The sequence below is a fragment of the Nyctibius grandis genome, chromosome 7, assembly GCF_013368605.1.
Source record: "Nyctibius grandis isolate bNycGra1 chromosome 7, bNycGra1.pri, whole genome shotgun sequence".
Classification (NCBI taxonomy): Eukaryota; Metazoa; Chordata; class Aves; order Nyctibiiformes; family Nyctibiidae; genus Nyctibius; species Nyctibius grandis.
This window is the reverse complement of record NC_090664.1, coordinates 8,512,289-8,530,913: the sequence shown is the minus strand read 5'-3', so window position 1 is coordinate 8,530,913 and position 18,625 is coordinate 8,512,289.

The following is an 18,625-nucleotide window of genomic DNA, read 5'->3' as shown; positions in this document are numbered from 1 at the left end:
TAATAGCTTCTCACAGAAGCCACCCCTGTAGCCCCTCGCTATCAAAACCTTTCCATGCAAACCCAATGCAAGTGTGTACAAGCAATCACAGATACAAAGGTTAAAATCAAATTGATAAGTCACAATCATGAAAAAAAAACCTTAAAAGTGCTGTAAGCAGCGCTGGAGGTAAAAGAGGCTTGGAGGAGGAGAGGAGGTGGTGTATCAAGGAAAAAGATTGGTGGATGGGAGGACACTCAGAAGGTGATTGGAGACTTTCCAGTGGGATACAAATATTTTTTACTTGTGGGTTGAAGATTCACATAGGTACTGAAATCTGCAGGGTGGTCATTGGTTGTTGTCCCAGTTTCTGGTGGTAAGTTTATGCCACAAAAAACCCCAAAACATTTGTCCTCCTTTCTCACAGTCTCTGCCACATTCAGATAGGGAGACAGGACAGACTTCATATTTTTCTCCTCTGCCACGTCTCCTGTTCACTCCAAGTGTCTGTCCAGGTTGGGGCAAAGCTGCATTTCCAAGATGTGCATCTTGCTCCCTGCCAGGCGTGAGACAGGCATTTCCAGTCTTTGTGCTCTGGGCTGCCAGAGCAGTAACGTTTTTTCCAGGAGTGCTAAATTCTTTCCAAAACTATTTAAAACAAACAAACAATTTCTTTTTGCTAAGCACTTACTGCATTACACAGGCCCAGCGGCAACTTTTTAATGACAAATATTTCCTAAGGTTTCTGTTGATGCTTGGACACAGCGATTGCCTACAGAAGCTGCATTATGCATACATCGGACCAAGCATAACAGCACCTGCTGCTGCTCCTGCTGCTACTGAAGAGAGAGCAACTAATCTCTTTAATTATTGGAGAAGAATTAAGGCTTTGATTTGTCTTACTGCAGAAACATAGGTATTTCCCCCCTGCAGGCTGGGGAGGAGATGCTCTTTGCCTTCCTGTTCTGCTGTAAGAAGGGCTTAAACCGTTGGGTGGGTGGCCCCCGCCGGCAGCACCCCAAGGAAGAATGGGGTTGTCCCGCACGACATCCTTGCCTCTAAATTGGAGAGACATGGACTTGACGGATGGACCACTCGGTGGATAAAGAATTCACTGTATGGTCGCACTCAAAGAGTTACGGTCAATGGCTCAATATCCAAGTGGACACCAGTGACGAATGGCGTTCCTCAGGGGTCGGTATTGGGACTGGTGCTGTTTAACATCTTTGTTGGCAACATGGACAGTGGGATTGAGAGCGCCCTCAGCAAGTTTGCTGACGACACCAAGCTGTGCGGTGTGGTTGACACGCTGGAGGGAAGGGATGCCATCCAGAGGGACCTTGACAGGCTTGAGAGCTGAGCCTGTGCAAACCGCATGAAGTTCAAGAAGGCCAAGTGCAAGGTCCTGCACGTGGGTTGGCACAATCCCAAGCACAAATACAGGCTGGGTGGAGAATGGATTGAGAGCAGCCCTGAGGAGAAGGACTTGGGGGTGATGGTCGACGAGAAGCTCAACATGAGCCGGCAATGTGCACTTGCAGCCCAGAAGGCCCACCGTATCCTGGGCTGCATCAAAAGCAGTGTGGCCAGCAGGTCAAGGGAGGGGATTCTGCCCCTTTACTCCGCTCTTGTGAGACCCCACCTGGAGTACTGCGTCCAGCTCTGGGGCCCCCAACATAAGAAGGACATGGAGCTGTTGGAGCGAGTCCAGAGGAGGGCCACGAAGATGATCAGAGAGCTGGAGCACCTCTCCCATGAAGACAGGCTGAGAGAGTTGGGGCTGTTCAGTCTGAAGAAGAGAAGGCTCTGGGGAGACCTCATAGCAACCTTCCAGTACCTGAAGGGGGCCTACAGGAAAGCGGGAGAGGGGCTTTTTACAAGGACAAGTAGCGACAGGACGAGGGGGGAACGGTTTTAAACTGAAAGAGGGTAGATTTAGATTAGATATTAGGAAGAAATTCTTTACTGTGAGGGTGGTGAGACACTGGAACAGGTTGCCCAGAGAAGCTGTGGCTGACCCCTCCCTGGCAGTGTTTAAGGCCAGGTTGGATGAGGCTTTGAGCAACCTGGTCTAGAGGAAAGGTGTCCCTGCCCATGGCAGGAGGGCTGGAACTAGGTGATCTTTAAGGTCCTTTCCAACCCAAACCATTCTATGATTCTATTCTATGACACCCACCCCTCTGTTACCTCTATGGGACTTGGCATGTGTGGGTTTTATCCCACACTATGTGCAAGACAGAGGGGTCGATTTCCTCCCTGGAGGCTGTGGTAGAAGCGATTCCCTTGGGTCCCGTGAGCAGCAGAGCGGGGCAGGCTGAGGGCAGGGTTAGGGTCTCTCAGGGAGCAAGGCGAATGCAAATGGCAGCGGGATTGTCTGGGCGCTGCTGGAGCCCGCTTGTCTGCAGGCATGCTGCATGTTCTGGGCGCACCAGGGGACCACAGGACCGCCGGCACATCGGCTGTCTTCGGCGAAGAGATGGGCTTGTCATCAAGCCAGCACATCTGCGTCTTTCGCCTGGGAGGAAGAGGTGGTGAATTGGGAGTAGAAAATAGTCACGGGGTAATTGTCTTCTTGATGAGGATTTTGTAGCATGTTATTAGCAGGACTTTGCTGGCCACATGCTGCAGAGGGCAAAGGGAGTTGGGGGAGCTCTTGCAGGAGAAGGGAGGGTCTGTTGCCAGTCCCACCAGTTAAAGCTGGACCGGATTGGGCCGTAGTGGTCTTCTCTCAAATGCTACTGACAGTCGCTGACCCTCTTTTTCTAAACTCCCCTCCCAGTCCCCTTTTTATCCCCCTTCCAGACCCTTGCTTCCTTGTCAATGTTAAAGCAAGAGGACTGCAGCCACGGAAAAGAGCAAAAAAGATCCTTTCCATCCTTTCAGCTCCCCACTGCCCTCCCTTCCCTCCCTCCCTCTCTGAAAAGGAGCCATGAGTATTCCTCTGTATCACAAAAAGGACCTGCCAAAGGGTCTAGGACAGAAAGGGTTAAACTCAGACGAGCACTAGCTCCAACACAGTTAATCCATATAAAGCTCATGGATTTCTCTGCAGTGATCTTTGTGGTTGTCATTTGCATTTTTTTTCCTTTTGTGAAATCTTTTCTTCTTCCCTTTTACACTCGTATGCATGCAGAAATTAGCATATTGTACAGAGAGTGGGAGATGTAAGAAGCCGACCCCCTGCTGTTCAGCGGATTGTGCAATCTGCAGGCGGCATCAATTTTTCAGCAGTTTTCTCATTTCTCATTACAGTCAGGGCACCGCACAGCTCCCGATTCAACACAATCCCTAGTGGTCCTACAGACAAGCATATGGGCTGTCGAATATCCATACTGCTACTTTCATAGCATTAATATCCTTGTTTATGCTTCCACCGTAATTAATCCTGGTATTAATATAGTTTGGGTTTAGCTTTACTAATTACGTATGGGCTAGCAGGATAATTATGTCAGCAGACTCTGTGGCTGATACTTGACAGCGGTTCGCTAACCTTAGGAGCAGCACATATAAACACTTTGGCCGATCCTGCCTTGGAAACGAGGAAGGCGAAGGGACGAGGAGGAGGGTGGCTGTGGCGAATTGATGTCTGATAACTATAAATAGTGGTTTTAAAATAAGGAAATCTCCCAAGCACAATAAAGTTGTCCTCGGGTATCAAACTCCGTGGTTGTCATAGTGATGTGTGCATTATTAAGAGGGTGTTGTTCACTCTGGCATCTAATCTAATGAGCGCGGCTCATTATCGGCCCGATGAGAGTCCCATTCCCCACTGACCGCTTCACAGCTTGGCGGGTGCTTGGGGCTGAGGGGAACTTTTCCCCGTGCTCCTTCCCCGCCCTCCATTCCACCCCACCCCGAATAACCTCGGCAAGCTCTCGGTGCGGCGTACAGCCATGCAGGGCTGATGGACGGACAGCACTAGGCACGCCATTCCCCCATTTTCCCCTGGCTTTGAGCATGCCTGTAACTTTAATAGGTACAAAAAATTACACTCTGGCCGCTTAAGTCTCTTTGGCTGTCCCTGGCCCTCGTGTTCATTAACATTGCAGACTGGGGAGTTTAAAACGAGCCGTTGGTTTTCTTTTATTTCTGCACCTGTTTCTGCCGCCTGACCGTTCCCAGCAAATATCCTTCGTGGGGTCATTGATGCCCCTTCGCGCCAGGCACGTGGCTTAATGGAACTTCCTTTGCTTGTCATTAGCCACTTTGCATTTTTATGGAGCGCTATTAACCGGGATGTGGGCTCGCTTTTAATTCCCTCCTGAGGTTTGTACACAGCGGTCGCATCCCTTCCCCACTCCCCAAACAATCCAATTATCACAGTTTGTCACACAGGCGTGGGTGACCCACATGCCACCTGCTCCGCTGGTAGGCCTGATCCTTTGGGAGGGCAGCCAGGCACGGGAGTTTGAGTTTTGCCTCAGTGGGACTCTTTAAATGGCTTCAAAAAATATATATCTGCTTTTGTTGGCAAAACCAAAACCAGAACCCAAAACCAGCTGTGAAATTGCATTGTTTGAAGGTCTGGGATTTGAAAACGGCTTAAAAGAATTTCATTCTTCCCTCTCCTCCTCTTTTTTTTTTCCATTCTTTTTTTTCAGAAATAGATTTATGTCTAGACAGGCAACCTGAGTGTTGTTCCAGCCAAGTTAGAATTAAAATGACCCTGGCGACGTAAGGATCTGATCAGCCGGAAAGTCTGAATAGTGGAAGTTAACGGGAGAGCTGCTGTCAGCCTCCTATACAGGTACGTGTGTAAGCACGAGGTCAGAATTAAGGATGTGATTAAATGTCATGATCTTCAATTGGATTTATCATGTGCTGATGCAATTTCCTGGAATGGCTCCCAAATCTTACCCAAAGACATGGGTGGAAATATTCTCCATGTCTTCAGTTAATTTTGGAGCAGCCCCTTTGAGCTGTGCCATTAAACCCCTCCAGGTCGGACTTTCCTCAGCTTAGCCCTCCCTGCACAATTTCAGCCCCTTCCCAGCAGCTTCTGGCTCTTGGCTGACAGCAGCCCCAGGTCACCTGGCTCCTGCTCACTAGTGGCTGGGCTGCCATCACAGAGCACGGTACCATGAGTCCTGTTCCTGGACCTATTTTTTTAAATTGAAGGGTCACTTGCTAAAACACAGAACCAGTCCTAACACCGGGAGCTTCATCCCAGGTCTCCTTCCTCCCAGGCAGAGATTGCAATTAGAGATGACAGAGCCGTGTGCTCTCTTTGGCTCCGAACCCTGAAGTTTTCTTTGCCCAGCACCAGGGTCAGGAAGGGTAGAGCCCAGTGTGAGTGGTGAGCGCGCGGCCTCACGTCTAGCATGGCCCTGGGCTTATGTACCCTAACAGATGCTGAATCCATGGCTTGGGTTATCCATCTACAGATTGCCAAGGGTGATCTGTGATTTGCCCGAAGAAGAGGTAGTCCCTCTAAGTTCTCCTCTAAGCATTAACGAGAGCTCTCTTCTGTTATGTTTACAATAAAGAGAGACTTCTGTATATTTACAATATGCACCAGGGTTTCTCCACAGCTTCCTTCCAGTTTTATTTTCTTTATTCTTTTGGCCATTGTATTTCAACTGAAAGTAGCAGGGTCCCTCCAGTAAGGGTTTCATGCTGTATGTTCTCTTTGTCACACAAAAATCAAAGGGAATTTTGCATGTGACTAAAACAAGAGGCTGGAAGAGGCCCTCAAGGTGTAGCTAGAAGGTGCTGGATTCCTCCACCAGTCCACAGGAGACATCCTCCTGCCCCAAAGCAGTGATCTTCAAGGAAAATATATGTGTTTGTGTTTTTAGACTCCGGAGGGAATTTGGATAGACTGTGGAACTGTACAAACCTTTTACCTTTCCAACAAATCCCAAATTTCCAAATCTTGATATCGAGATCATCTGAAAGTTATGTGGTGTTCTAATGCTGTACATTCCTCTCAGTTCTGTATCATTTGAAGGCTGAGAATCGGCAGCAGGGAGCAAAATAAGAGAAATGTTTTAAATATGTGTGACTAGTAAACGGATTGACATTTTGTCTTGTATTTCACAAGGCCTTTTCTACCAGGAAATTAGTCTCTACTCATAGCATTGTGATAATCTGCTTATAGTCCAGTTCATCAATATCTTAAGTACCCACATGCTTTTCCTCTACAACAAAGTAACTTTGTCATTTATGTGCTGGTTGTTAACCATCTCAAGTAAATTGCCTAGCACAATATGGGTGGGTTTTAGCCAGCTCTGCATACTTTAATAGCATAGATTAAATAGTGCTATTAGTAATTATATTTTCCAGTTACCAGGAGCTTGTTAGACCCCTCAGAGTACAACTACATTGCTCTCTACCCTCAGGACCTTGCAAGCTGACACCAGATGTTATAGGGAAGGGGAAGAACATGGAGGAACACGAGCATCGGCATGACAATATGGCTGCTCAACAAAGGTCTATTGGCAGAATGGAGAGGTAACAGCATCTTTTGTTTGGCTCATTCTTGATCAGCTACATCAGTCCGTAAACTTGGTCCTTTTGGATTCCCTGAAAAGGTGGAACAAATCCTCCGTTTTGCATGCTGATGACTCGCTGATGACAGAAACGACTCGTGGAGCTACAGCCACAGATTGCTGTGGCAGCCCTGAGTGTAAATGGTTTCAGCAAAGTTTTTGGTAGAAATGGGGAGGATGGATCTACTGGTAACTAAATTACAACCTGAGACCCAGAGAGTGCCTAAGCTGCTGCCAGGCAGAAGCTGAGAGGGCATATCAGGGAAAGATCTTTGTATGCAAACCGTGTTTCTGTTCTTTCTAAATGTCTGCCTCTGACCACTGTCAGAGAGAGGCTACTGGGCTAGACAAACCCTTGTTTTGATGCAATGTGGCCTTTCTTAATCCATTTTAGGGTGTACTGTTGCATACCGAGTGCTGCTGGATTTGCAGCATTCCTTCTGCTGCAGGTAGCACTGCAGATGCCTGGGCAGAGATCAAGGCCCTTGCTCTCCATCTGTGAGCCGAGACAATGAAAATTTATTTCATCCCCCGGGAGGGCAGAATTACTAATGGAGAATGCCACCAAGAGCTTGCCCTGTTACTCTGGGGTCTCGAAAAGGGAATCCTAGCAAACTGGGTGGGTATTAACTTGTTTTCCATCACTGCCCTGGGTTGCTACAAGGGAGAGACAGGGGAGCAGAAACATAAATGGAGCATGGGATTTTTTATTAGTGCATGAGGACTGAAACTATTACTCATGGTGTGTAGTTTCAGTCAATGCAGTTTTAGGTTATCTGCTGCACATATATTCACCATACATAAATATCTGACAGCAATTACACTTAGTGATGCCGTTGGAAATCAGAATCATATCTCCGCACTGAGTTTCTAAAAGGACCTTTTCAACTTTAAGACCCCAAATTAGCAAACCGATCATTCATATGTGTTATTTTAAGCACGTACTTTAATCCAGGCCCACTCCTCTAAGCGCAGCTCAAGCTGAGCAAGTAGAGGAGTGCTTTGCTCAACCGGACCTGGGTGAATTTTCCAAGCACTGTTAGAAATTAAAAAACTGGAGTTATTTTAGTATTTCCAAGGCTGTTGTGTCTTTGTAAGGAATCCAGACTCTGATAAAGTGCTGGTTGGTGAATTCAGTTGGATGAGGATAATTCCAATTTTGGAGCAGCTTCTGAGTTTTGACATTTGTTTTCATTCTTCCCATCCAACATGGTGACGGCAGTGGATGAGGAGGTGCCCAGCTGGGGCAGAGAAGGACAGCCAGGTTATTGACTCCTGTCCAGAGCTGTGAATGACCCTGGGTTTTCCTTCCCAGGGGCATAGCTGAAGGTAAGCAGTGCTGCTCCACACCCGATTTAGGCAATATAGAATTTGCCCTCTTGATGTACACTGAATAGGTAAGCTCACCATTTTTTAATTCACCGCTACTTGACAATCTTTGTTGCATATCAGGAGTGATTCTAGTCTGTGACAGCACCCCAGTATTTTCTCTCATGAATCTTTTCTCATGGAAGGTAATTTGCCTTAAAGCATTTGGAATTCAGCAAAGCAGAGAAGTCACCAAAAATGTCCCTTTGGCAATTTCTGCCCTGAGCATCTGCCCCCTTTCCCACTGATGTCAGTAGGGGCAACGAGGGCCCAGGTGCCACTTCGTCCTTCAGTCCACATGGCACAGAAAGCTCTCGGTGATGAGGTCCCACTCCTGCACAAGCCCCACGTGTGCCACGGCTGAGATGAGAGATCTGGTCTTTCACCGCAAATAAAAGAGGTCAGGACAGAAGGAGTGGGTCTCTGATGAATTGCATGCTAAAGGAGATCCACATTCTGCCAGTTGTGTGATTATATGCTGGGACATGGGTTTTTTTAATGCAGATGGAAAACAGACATTTTGACAGGACTGAATTTTGGTCAGGGCTATCTCTGTGCTGTTCCCACTGAAGCTCCTTGGCCAAATTTGTCACTTGTTTGAGAAGACACAACTCTACTGAGGCGTGATGGAGCTGAGTTTTACACTGAGGTGCAGCTAAAGAAATATATTTCACGCTGTCTCCTGTCAGGGCAGCGTGAGGAGCCCTGTGAGAACCTAGTTATGAAATCCTACTGCTGCCCTGTCCTTGTTTGGCTGGCAAGCTTGCAGATTTAAAGAACAATGTTTTGATTCTCCAATTGATCTTTAATTCCATCTCTCTTCTTCTAAGCTTGTCTTGTTGAACACAACCCCTGTGAATAAACTGGGGCTTTACCTGTTCTGAGCATCAGAAAATCTCAATGTCTAACTTCCATGGGCACAGAGTAGTACTGAAATGCAAATAAATAAATAAACAGAGAAAGAGGAAAAAATACTGAAAGGAGTAATCTGTAACAGCATTGCAGTTCCTGCAATACAAGAAGAGAAAAACCTTACAAAGTCCCTGGACGTGGATCTTGCCAGAAGGGATCACGTCAGTGCAAGGTGGCATTTTCTTCCCTTTGGTGATGGTACAAGCCGGGCTTTGGAAAGCACTGGTGCTCTAAGTACTGCAGCATTATCATTGTATAGTTATGGGTGAAATTTCTTTCCCCTTTTTCAAAGGTACTTTTGTTTGAAATGTCCACACTGGTGTTCAATCATCTCTCCGGAAGATTTCAGGTCAAGGCTAAGACTGTTGAAAGGGGCACTGTAGTCAGATGCAGGTGAGCTTGGCTGAACTGCAGGAGGGTAAATATCTCACCTGTATGAGCCCTTGGCCCATATTAAATGGAAAGTCAGATTAGGTGATTTGATAATCAAACCTAAACCAGCTACTACTGTATCGATAGGAGACAGCAGGCTTGTAAGTTAATACCAAAATGCCAACAATGATATCTTCCTCAGAAGACCTCAAGAAATACTGGAAAGAGGTTTAGTTCAGCAAACTAGACTTCGCATACTCTATGCACCTGAGGCAGTCCCACTGATGTTGTAGGATTTCTTCTTGTCTTTTGGCCCAGACATGTTTTTAGCTACCTTGCTGGACTATAAGCTTAACATTATCATGAAGTGGGATTTGTCATGCTGTTTCAAAGCAGAAAAAAATGGCCAAGTCCCTTGTGTCGTGAGTGAAGGGGAAGGGAAAGGTTTGGGAATATGACTGGGCTCTTCCCCGTGCAAGGGCTACTGTATAATGGTGCTAGCAATGGCTCTCGCCAGCTCCTTGTGGCAGTCATGGTACTCTATAGGCAGTCCCACCTAACTGTTTCATTTAACTGGCCTGTGCTAAAGGAGCCTGCAATAACAGTCCTGGAGAATAACATCCTTCATTTATCCATTAAACTCACTGAACGTTGCCAGCTTCACCTTGCCCAGCATGGTTTTGGTACCCTGTAGAGCCGAACGGGAAGCTCATATTTCAAATGATAGCTCATATGAGCTCGTATCAAGTTCATTTGAGCTGTCCCCTGAGAGGTTCGAAAGACCACCGGGCAGTGGCTAATGGTTAGCTGCCAGCTGTGGTAGTTAAAGCTAACTGAAGTCGTTCTATCTCTTGCAACAAAACTGACTCTATCACCTAATCCCCTCCATCACTGAGCAGCCAACTGCTGATAATTAATTTAAGCCTTGTCTGTCTCTGCATGGCCCAATGTGAAGATGTAGAAGGCAAAGCTCTCCTCTACCAGTGCACATAACAGTCTGTTTCCTCCTTGTTTGTGAGAGTGTTTCTTTGTTTGGTTTTTTTTTTTAGGAAAAGCCAAATATGACAACAGGGTGTGAAAAAAAATGAAATCAAGCTGCCTGAAATGAACAGGGAAATAATTTAGATATTAAAATCTTCTTTCTCCATGAGAGAAAAATCCATCTGTTAAAACAGTCATAAAGCCCTTTAGATCTGGCTCAGGTACCTTTTCAGAAGATGATTGCCAGTTCAGGATCTGTTCAATATGGAGAAGTACAAATGTACCGTTTTTAATCATGATAAATAACTTCTCTTTTATCAAATTATCTCTGCTGGAAATAGTTTCGCTCCTTGCTGTAAAGATAATTTGCGCACTTATCATTCAGTACCTTCCCAAGACAAGCAGCCATCCATGGGATGTAATTTAACAACTTATCAACCACACGTTCATCCAGCCCTTCCCAGCCAAAAGGGCATTTCACATTATTTAAGAGACTTCACCATATATTGCCATCAATTTAAGATTTCACCAGTCCCTAGTCATTAAAATTTTCCACTCAGCACTTCACTTTATAACCTGGGGATGTGGCTGCTGAATGGCACCGGCAGACCCACTGAATTATCTGCTTCATGCAGGTGATGGGATAATTACCAAAAGGATGCAAATCGCTGGCTATCAAAGGGAGCTATTATAATTAGCTGTACGTCACATACAGAGATTGGAAAGGCATGGCAGGGAAAAAAAAAGGGGTATCTGTGGCATGCTTATCCCCCTTCTTGTGTGTGTTCAGCTGGAGGTCTCTCCGGGGTTATGTCTGTTGAGCGTTCAGAGCCATGGGGTCTGGTGTCTGACTCGGTGCATTGCTGGGCACGTGGGAGTTGTGTTCAGGAGGAGCAGGCAGTTGTTTTGGTACTAGAGCATGAGACCATTAGTGCACAAGCTTTCTTTCATCCTGTGCGTCTCTCCAAATCCCTCTGGGGCCTGCAGCAGACCAAGAACTGGCTCAGTGGCTCCTTTGCTCCTTTCTCTGGTTGTCCCCTGCCAGAGGCATCTGGAGACCTTGTCTGCTACTTGGCAAGGAGAGGGGGAAAGACCATGTGGAACGGCAGACTCTTCCCAGCTAAAGAAATCCATCCTGCCAAGTAACACGGGATGGTGTGTCATGGCAAAGGCAGGTGGCTGTCGGTGGAGAAGGATGGCAGATGTGGTCTTGGGGAAGACAGCAGGAGTGAGGTCTGGTGGATCTGTTGATGGATTTTAAGATCTGCTTGTGCTGTGCAGGAGCTGCAGGCAGAGGCAGTTCAGAAAAAGCCTGCAGGGGATTTACTGACATGGGGGGAGAAGTGGGAGGCGAGAGGTGGCAGTTCTGCAACACTGCAGCTGCTGCAAGGGGATGCCTGGGCAACGAAACTGGCTCCTACCTTTACCCCATGGTCGAAGACGTGAAGTGGGATGAATGCAGAAATCCTTTTAAAAAGATAAGTTTTTAACAGGATTTTTATTTTTTAAGTATTCTTCATTATTTGCAGCCTCTGCAAATTCGGGCTCTGGGGGTGCGGTGCCACTGGCTAGACACGCTGCTGCATGGCTCACTACGGCTGGCAGGTGGCTAGTGTGTAGCTGGGAACTCCCTTTGTAGAGAGCACTGTTTGGTGCCTCCCTTGTGCTTATGATTGCAGACTGGTTGTGTGCTCACTGTCCTGCTCTCACACCTTCTCTGTGGCTGAAGGTTGAGGGATTGGATGGTTCTGTGGAGAGGGTTTGCAAAAGGAGCTCTGGGCACAGGAGAGCGCTTCTCTGTATTTAGGGTACAGTGCTTTGAGCAAGTTGATCTGGGGTTTGGGATCCTCTCTCTGCTGAAGATACCTGCTTGTGAGAGTGTAATTTCTTTTTGGATGGCAGGCTCAAGCAAAAAGAGGTTAGGGACGCTACTGGATGGGACTTATCCACCTGAAGAAGGATTTTCCTATCCCAGATTTCTGCAGCAGTGACCCTAGTCTTCCATTACACATAACTAACAGAGTCTTGGGTCTTCCGCTTCTTGTCCTAAACGAAGTCATGGCACCCTAAAACTGTCATGTTCTTCCCCTTTTTCTATAAATAGAGATGGGAGTGACCAGCTTAGTGGCAGACTTCTGTGTTGCAATGTGAATAGTGAGATAAGTCCTACTTGCTCTCATTGAGATAGATTTTATGAGACTGGGGACCGTCTCTGGCCTTCGCAGCAGCTTTCTTCTGACAGCCCTACCAGGTCTTACTTGGCCCTGTTGTTGTTACCTTAGAAAAAAGCATGAATGCTGTGCTTTCTGACCTCCTGACAGAGACCATCAGGCCTGGTGCCCTCCATCTGGCTATTGGAGCTATAGCCGATTCCCCAAAAGCCTGCTAGAGTCTCACTGCAGCATCCTCAGGTTCCTAACTGTGCCTCCTACCCCTCCCAGGAGTCATGCTGCTCATGGCTGCTTCCTTCCTCTTCCTCACATCCCTGCTTGGATGGGGAGGCTGGAGAAGTAGTGACAGCATTCATAGTTATCAGCACGGTGGATGACCTAACGTGAGGCTTTTCTTCTCTGCTGGCTGCCTTGAAGCTCACAGGAATCTGAGGTGTCTGCCTATTCGGCAAACCTGGCTGAGTTGGACCAGCCAGCCTGAAAGATGTCAGGGGAATCGGTCTGCAAGTCTCATTTCCTTGGGAAACCATCATTTATTTAAAGCTTTGCTTCATTTAAATAGAAGTTGTCTTTCCCCTCCTTTGGCTAGTTCTTGCTTTTAAAAGGTCCTTTGGACTGGAAGAAAAAGCATATAATCCCTTCCATAAATGGTTCAACATCCATCTTAAAACCCTAAAAAATTTGAAGAAATCATCTGCCTCTATTCCACCTGCTGCTACCACGTGGGAATTTGAACATAAGACCTAGAGCACAGGAACTAGAAGTCAGAGACCTGGGCCAGACTTTTACAAGGCTGCACTGAAATAAAAGGAGAGAGGAGGGATAGGAAAAAATGGGGAAGGTAAAATAGGATGGAGAGAAAAATGTACACATTAAAATGAATTCTAGATGTATTTTTTCCAATCATTTTTAACGATGAAGTGAATTTTGAGCAGTTAGTTGTGCATGGTATTTCAGCCAGACCTGTTATAGCAGAAGCCCACAGTGCAGCACAATTTAATTAAAAAAAAAGTTGCAGGATTCCCAAGCACTCATTAAGCCTCCCACTGCCGCTGTGGTGCGGGAAGGCATGCAGGACCGGGGGCTGAACTACCTGGTGTCACGCAGCACCCACATCCCTGGAGTCCTCGCTGCCTGCTTTAGTCATCGCATCATTTTTTTCCTCTGTGCACCTCACACTTAAGGCTTTGCTGCCTCAAACGTAGGCAGTGCCTGGGGTTTTTACAGTTGGGTACAAGCTGTAGCAATCGAGGGGGTGAGTAAGAGGGCTGGCTGTGCTCCAGCTGTTTGCCACTGGCACGGCACTAATGTGCTGACTCGGGGACCATCTGGCTGTTCCCTGCTGTTGCCCTCTGTGGTGACATTTAGTGCTGGGAGATGTGCAGGCCAAAGCACAATCTCACCGAGTTCAGCAAGCACCTTTTATTTTTTTTGCTGGTTAACAAAGTGACCCTGCCATCAATTTGGTACAATGCCACTCTACTGCTTGAGATAGGAGGAAAATCCCCACTACCAGCTGTAATGAATATATCCCTGGGTTTGCACCTGTGTAAACATGAGGAGAATGAGACCAAGCTTGGCATGACAGGGCTGGGAGAAGAGTTATGGCTGAGAGAAGACTTTAAAAAGATGTTGAGAACAATGCTCTGCCTCTGCCTTTGCTGCCAGGATCATTATCTCTCATTGCCATAACTTTGGGGTAGGCTGCTTGTCTCTGTGTAGCTGTTCATCTTCCAGATGGCTTACAGGTGCTGTACGGGATCGGCATTAAAGTCTGCTTGCATAAGGTATTAGGGAGGGAGCATTTACTTGAAAAAAAATCACACACCTTCTCAAAATGCAGGACAACTCTCCTACACCACATTATTAAAACGCAGAGATCGATCAGTGGATTTTTTGAGTGAGTATCCAGATTTTCAAATGCTCTCTGCTTGAGAAGGTGGCCAGGCTTTGAGGAGATGTCCCTTCTTGCCTGGGTAGGTAACCACAGGGCAGGGTCTTCACCAACACCGGGCGCTTTGCATCATGCAGGGAACATCGCTGGAGAGCCTGGGGAAGGCTCTTCCCTGAGCACAGCTTCCCCTCTCCGGGCTGCAACCTCAGAGACTCTCCCTGTGCATTTCTCCACCCATGCGAGTGAGGATATCGTTGCACAAGCTCTTAGTCCTGGGCTGTATTTTGGATTTGTGGAGGGGATTCCTGATGACTACACTACTGTGTTTGTGCTCAGTGTTAAAGTCTTTACTAGGGTGTGTGTATTTTTTTCCAGAAGTCCTGCAGGAAACCTAGCAAGCCTATTTTCTCGTAGCTGTCATCCTCCTGGGAGCTGCGTTAGGATGCACGTACCTGCTCGGCTCCTGAGCAAGCACGACACAGGGCACTCCCTCCACCTGCTCTGCATTTTGTGTCCACTGAACACCTTTGTACACTCAGTCGATGGCAGACCCCCCTGTGCAGCCGGCAGCACTCATCCACACAGCCCAGGGTAACTCAGCAGAGCAAGGCAGCGCTTCCCCCTCCTGCGTGAGAGCTGGGGCTGGACCAGCACGCTGCCTTTTGTGGGTGGCAGCTGCGTAAGGAAAGACTACAGCGACAGGGCACGTAGAGACATCTTCGTTCAATAAAGCCTAGCAGTTGCTGGCAATCAGTGAATTAGGGAACTTCACAAGCCAGAGGCTGCAGCCAGATCCTCATGTTTAATAGCTGCCAGTGGGCCCAGTCTCCATGAATTTGTCTAATCCCTTTTTTAACCCATTTGTAATTCCAGCCTTTGCAACATCCTGCGGTGATGGTTGGGTCTTTAGTTGTTTTAAACCTGACATATCGTTGGATGGCCGTTTCCCTTCCTGCCAAAGCCACTTGGCTTCACCTCGGTTTTTCAAAGAGGTCTCTGATGCAGCACCATAAATCATTATGGCCAGAAAATATCCTTTTGAATCCCACAGTATCATTTCAAAGCTCTGGACTGTGTGTGGTCTTTTAAATATAAAATGTATGCTTAAAAAATTGAGTATTTTTTTCCCCCCAAGTGGTCTGGAAAGGAGCAGATTGTCCTTGGACCGTTTGCAGAAGTCGGATTTCAGCAGCTGTCGTTCGTTTGGCTTCTGTCTACTTCCATGACTGCTGATATCTTGGAAGGCAGGAGCGGAGCGGCGTTCAGAAAGGCTGGGGCAAGTGGAGTGGGTTTTTGAAATTGCTAGTAGTGATGTTTTCCATCCAAAAGATCTCTCTTCTCCCATATCTTGAATTTATTGTGCTCATTAGTTATTTTCTTTGACCAGAGGCCAACAAACAGCAAGCAATACATATATATTTTGCAGAATAAAACTCAAGAGTGGTTTCTGGTACAGGGCAGACACAGTCTTAGAGCATTATTAAAGTATCTAGATTCACCTTGCATGATAGAAGGGGAGGAATCAATGATGCAATCAGCTATTCAGAAACAATCCATTTCCAAAACAAAAAAAAAAAAAAAAAGGCAAAACGTTCACCGTTTAAAAAAGAAAGTGAAAAGGAATCTGAGCAAGTTTAAATTTGGTGAGCATTTTTGGAGATCTGAAATAAAGTGCTACAGGGAGCTCAGGATGGAGCAAACTGTGGTTCACTGGCCAGAGATTTCAGTAAAAGAGTGAAATTCACTGAATCTTTGTTCCTGAATGTGTTGAAGGGTTAACAGCCTGATCCTACACTACTTGGAGGTAGTGGGACTTTGAACTTGGTCAAACAAGGGTCAGCCCTAAATAAAGGGCTTAGGTCCCCAAAAAAGCAGATGTGCTGTCCTGTAGGCTATGAGCAAAACACCTCTGTCTAATCAAGCAGATCCTGTTGTCCTGGCAAGAAGCCAGAGCTCATTTCTGCAGGGAATACCTCTTCCCTTGCTTCAGGAGAGCAGTTTCCCAGGAGCTGCAGACGTGCAGAATATCACTTTGCAGCAGGCCTGGAAGCCCTCTGCTCTTGCAATGTCACAGAGGAGCTCTGTATCTACTACAGCCATCCTAGTACAGAGAATTCACATTTTATTTCTACCTAACTCATCTGCTTCACACCCTTTTAAACCAATGAAGGGGGCCACAAAATTTGCTCTTGCATGGATGGAGTACAGCATAGCGAGCAGCTCAGAGAAGTTGGGCAGGGACCGCTGTAGCTGTCTGCCTTTTCCAAAAAGGAGCAAATTCTTTTGCTCTAATCCATCAAGTTGGATCGTGATGGTAGTGGGCTATTAATAGCAGCAGGTCACTCTAGGAGAATGCGTGAGGAGGGTGAAGTGTACAGCATATGGTTTTGCACGTTGAGGGATGCAGCAGTTAGTTAGCCAGAAGCTGGTTTCATCTGTGTCTCCCTTTCTGATCTCACAAGCTTTGTCCTCATAAATATGTGTGCTTGGAACAGTCTGTACCAGCAGTTTCGGTCACATTGGGACTTCAACCTCGAGTTGTGCAAAACTGCAGACATGTACCGTGCAAAACTGCCTTTAGTGATTTTTTAAGCCAAGAAAGACAAAAGAAAGAAATGTCACCGTCTCGACATCTAGCCTGATGCGTGAGTTTGTCCTGAAGACAGTCGTATGTACACTTGCCTCTAAATCAAAGAATCCAAGTTAATTTAGTTGTTTATCTATTACTTATGCCAAGGATAACACACCAAAGATCTTCCCATCCAGCACTGATTTTGTATAGCGGTGACATGAATGTGGACTGAGTTTACAGAACTAGATCTTTATTGTGTTTATCCCTTCCCTGGTAATATCTAGATTAACATTTGAGGTGACAGGTCATATAATCCATAAAAGGCAAATTATACAGCATCATAGTCTCACCAAAACGGACTCCCCTGTATAATGGTAGAGCAGCATAGACAGGCATTAAAAGTGAACATAGCTCTCTGATGATAGTTAAAAAACAAAGCCCCCCTCTCTCCCTTTTTAATAGCAGTGGCTCTGAAAATGACATTAGTTTTACTGCTGTCCTTAAGGCTAAAAGGAGAGGCACATGTGAGTCTTTGGTCTTTCAATTAAAATGAACTTTATTGCAAAACGTTTGTTCTTTTGTTGTCTTGCCAGCTGTGTGGCTTCAGAAGCTTGAATAATACATGTGCAGCATTGTACAGTAATTGTTCCCCATCCTCAAAAATTCACAGATTTTGAATTCATAGATTGTTTGTGCAGCTGATGGTGGCTTTGAGCTTCTCCATAGTTAGAAAAGGACTGGACCCAGTGCAGACTGCATGTATACAGCTTCAGTGAATCCAGATTTAATATTTATCCTTAGCCTGAGTTGGTAAAAAAATACATCAACCCCCCAAGCCTACCACAAAGGGCACATCAGGCTGGCAGGGTATGAAGCCCAGATTCATCCTAGCTACCCTGAGATAAAGGGAAATCTAATTGAGGTGACTGATTCAAGAGCATCACCTAAGCACATAGCCTAAGCCAGTGCAAGTGAGACTGCTCCAGAAGGCGATGAGAATGGGATGAATCACCCTGCAGGACCTCTTTGTCTGTCTTGGGAGAAGAAAAATAGAGCTCTTAGGGTGACCAGTCAGTAATGCAAAGTTCAGGTAATGCATTGAGTTGACATGCACCCGGGCCTGTGTGCCCGAAAGCGTTCAGGTCCTGCCAGAGAGGACTATAGAGCTAGTGAAGTGTCAGAGTAGCTGCTGTTATATTGCTAGGACTGCTCAAACCTGGGAGGAAGGGTGGCCTTGCAGTTGAAAGTGAGAAGGAAAGAGAGAAAACAGCAGGGTAGAGGCAGAGGAGCTATTTGGAATAATGAAGGTGAGGAAAGGAAGGAGAAAACACAAGAAAGCTAAAACAAAGAAGCTGAAAAGGACTTATGTCCTTTTCACACTGCAGTAAGAGCACTTTATAATGGTGTATATACCTGCAAACCTGCTCTGAGCAGTGTGTTTGTTCCTCTCTCAGCAGAATGCATTGGTGCTCCAGTTCCTCACCACTGAGCGGCTCTAATGAACGCTTCTCTGTAGTCTCCTAAACACCTCCCATGGCTTACGCAGGGTACACTAGCATATTTGTAAAGGTTTGCTTAGCAATGAATAGATCTGCCCTGACTTCAAAATACATCAGTGCCATGTAGCCTCAGGACCCCCTGTATCTTAAACGAATCCCTGGTGGCAAGCCAGATTTCACTGTACACAAAAGCAATGTTGTTTTCTTTTTTTAGGGCACAGCCTTTACATTCAGCTCCAGGAGTTGCAGCCATCCACAGCACGTTGCCCTGATGTGAGCTGGAAAGGAACAAAGGCGTTTTCTTCACAGGTGCATTCGTCCCTGCGCATCGTGGGTGCAGGCGTCGGCTTCAGCGCTGAAAAGCATTTATATTTGATTACTCTTCT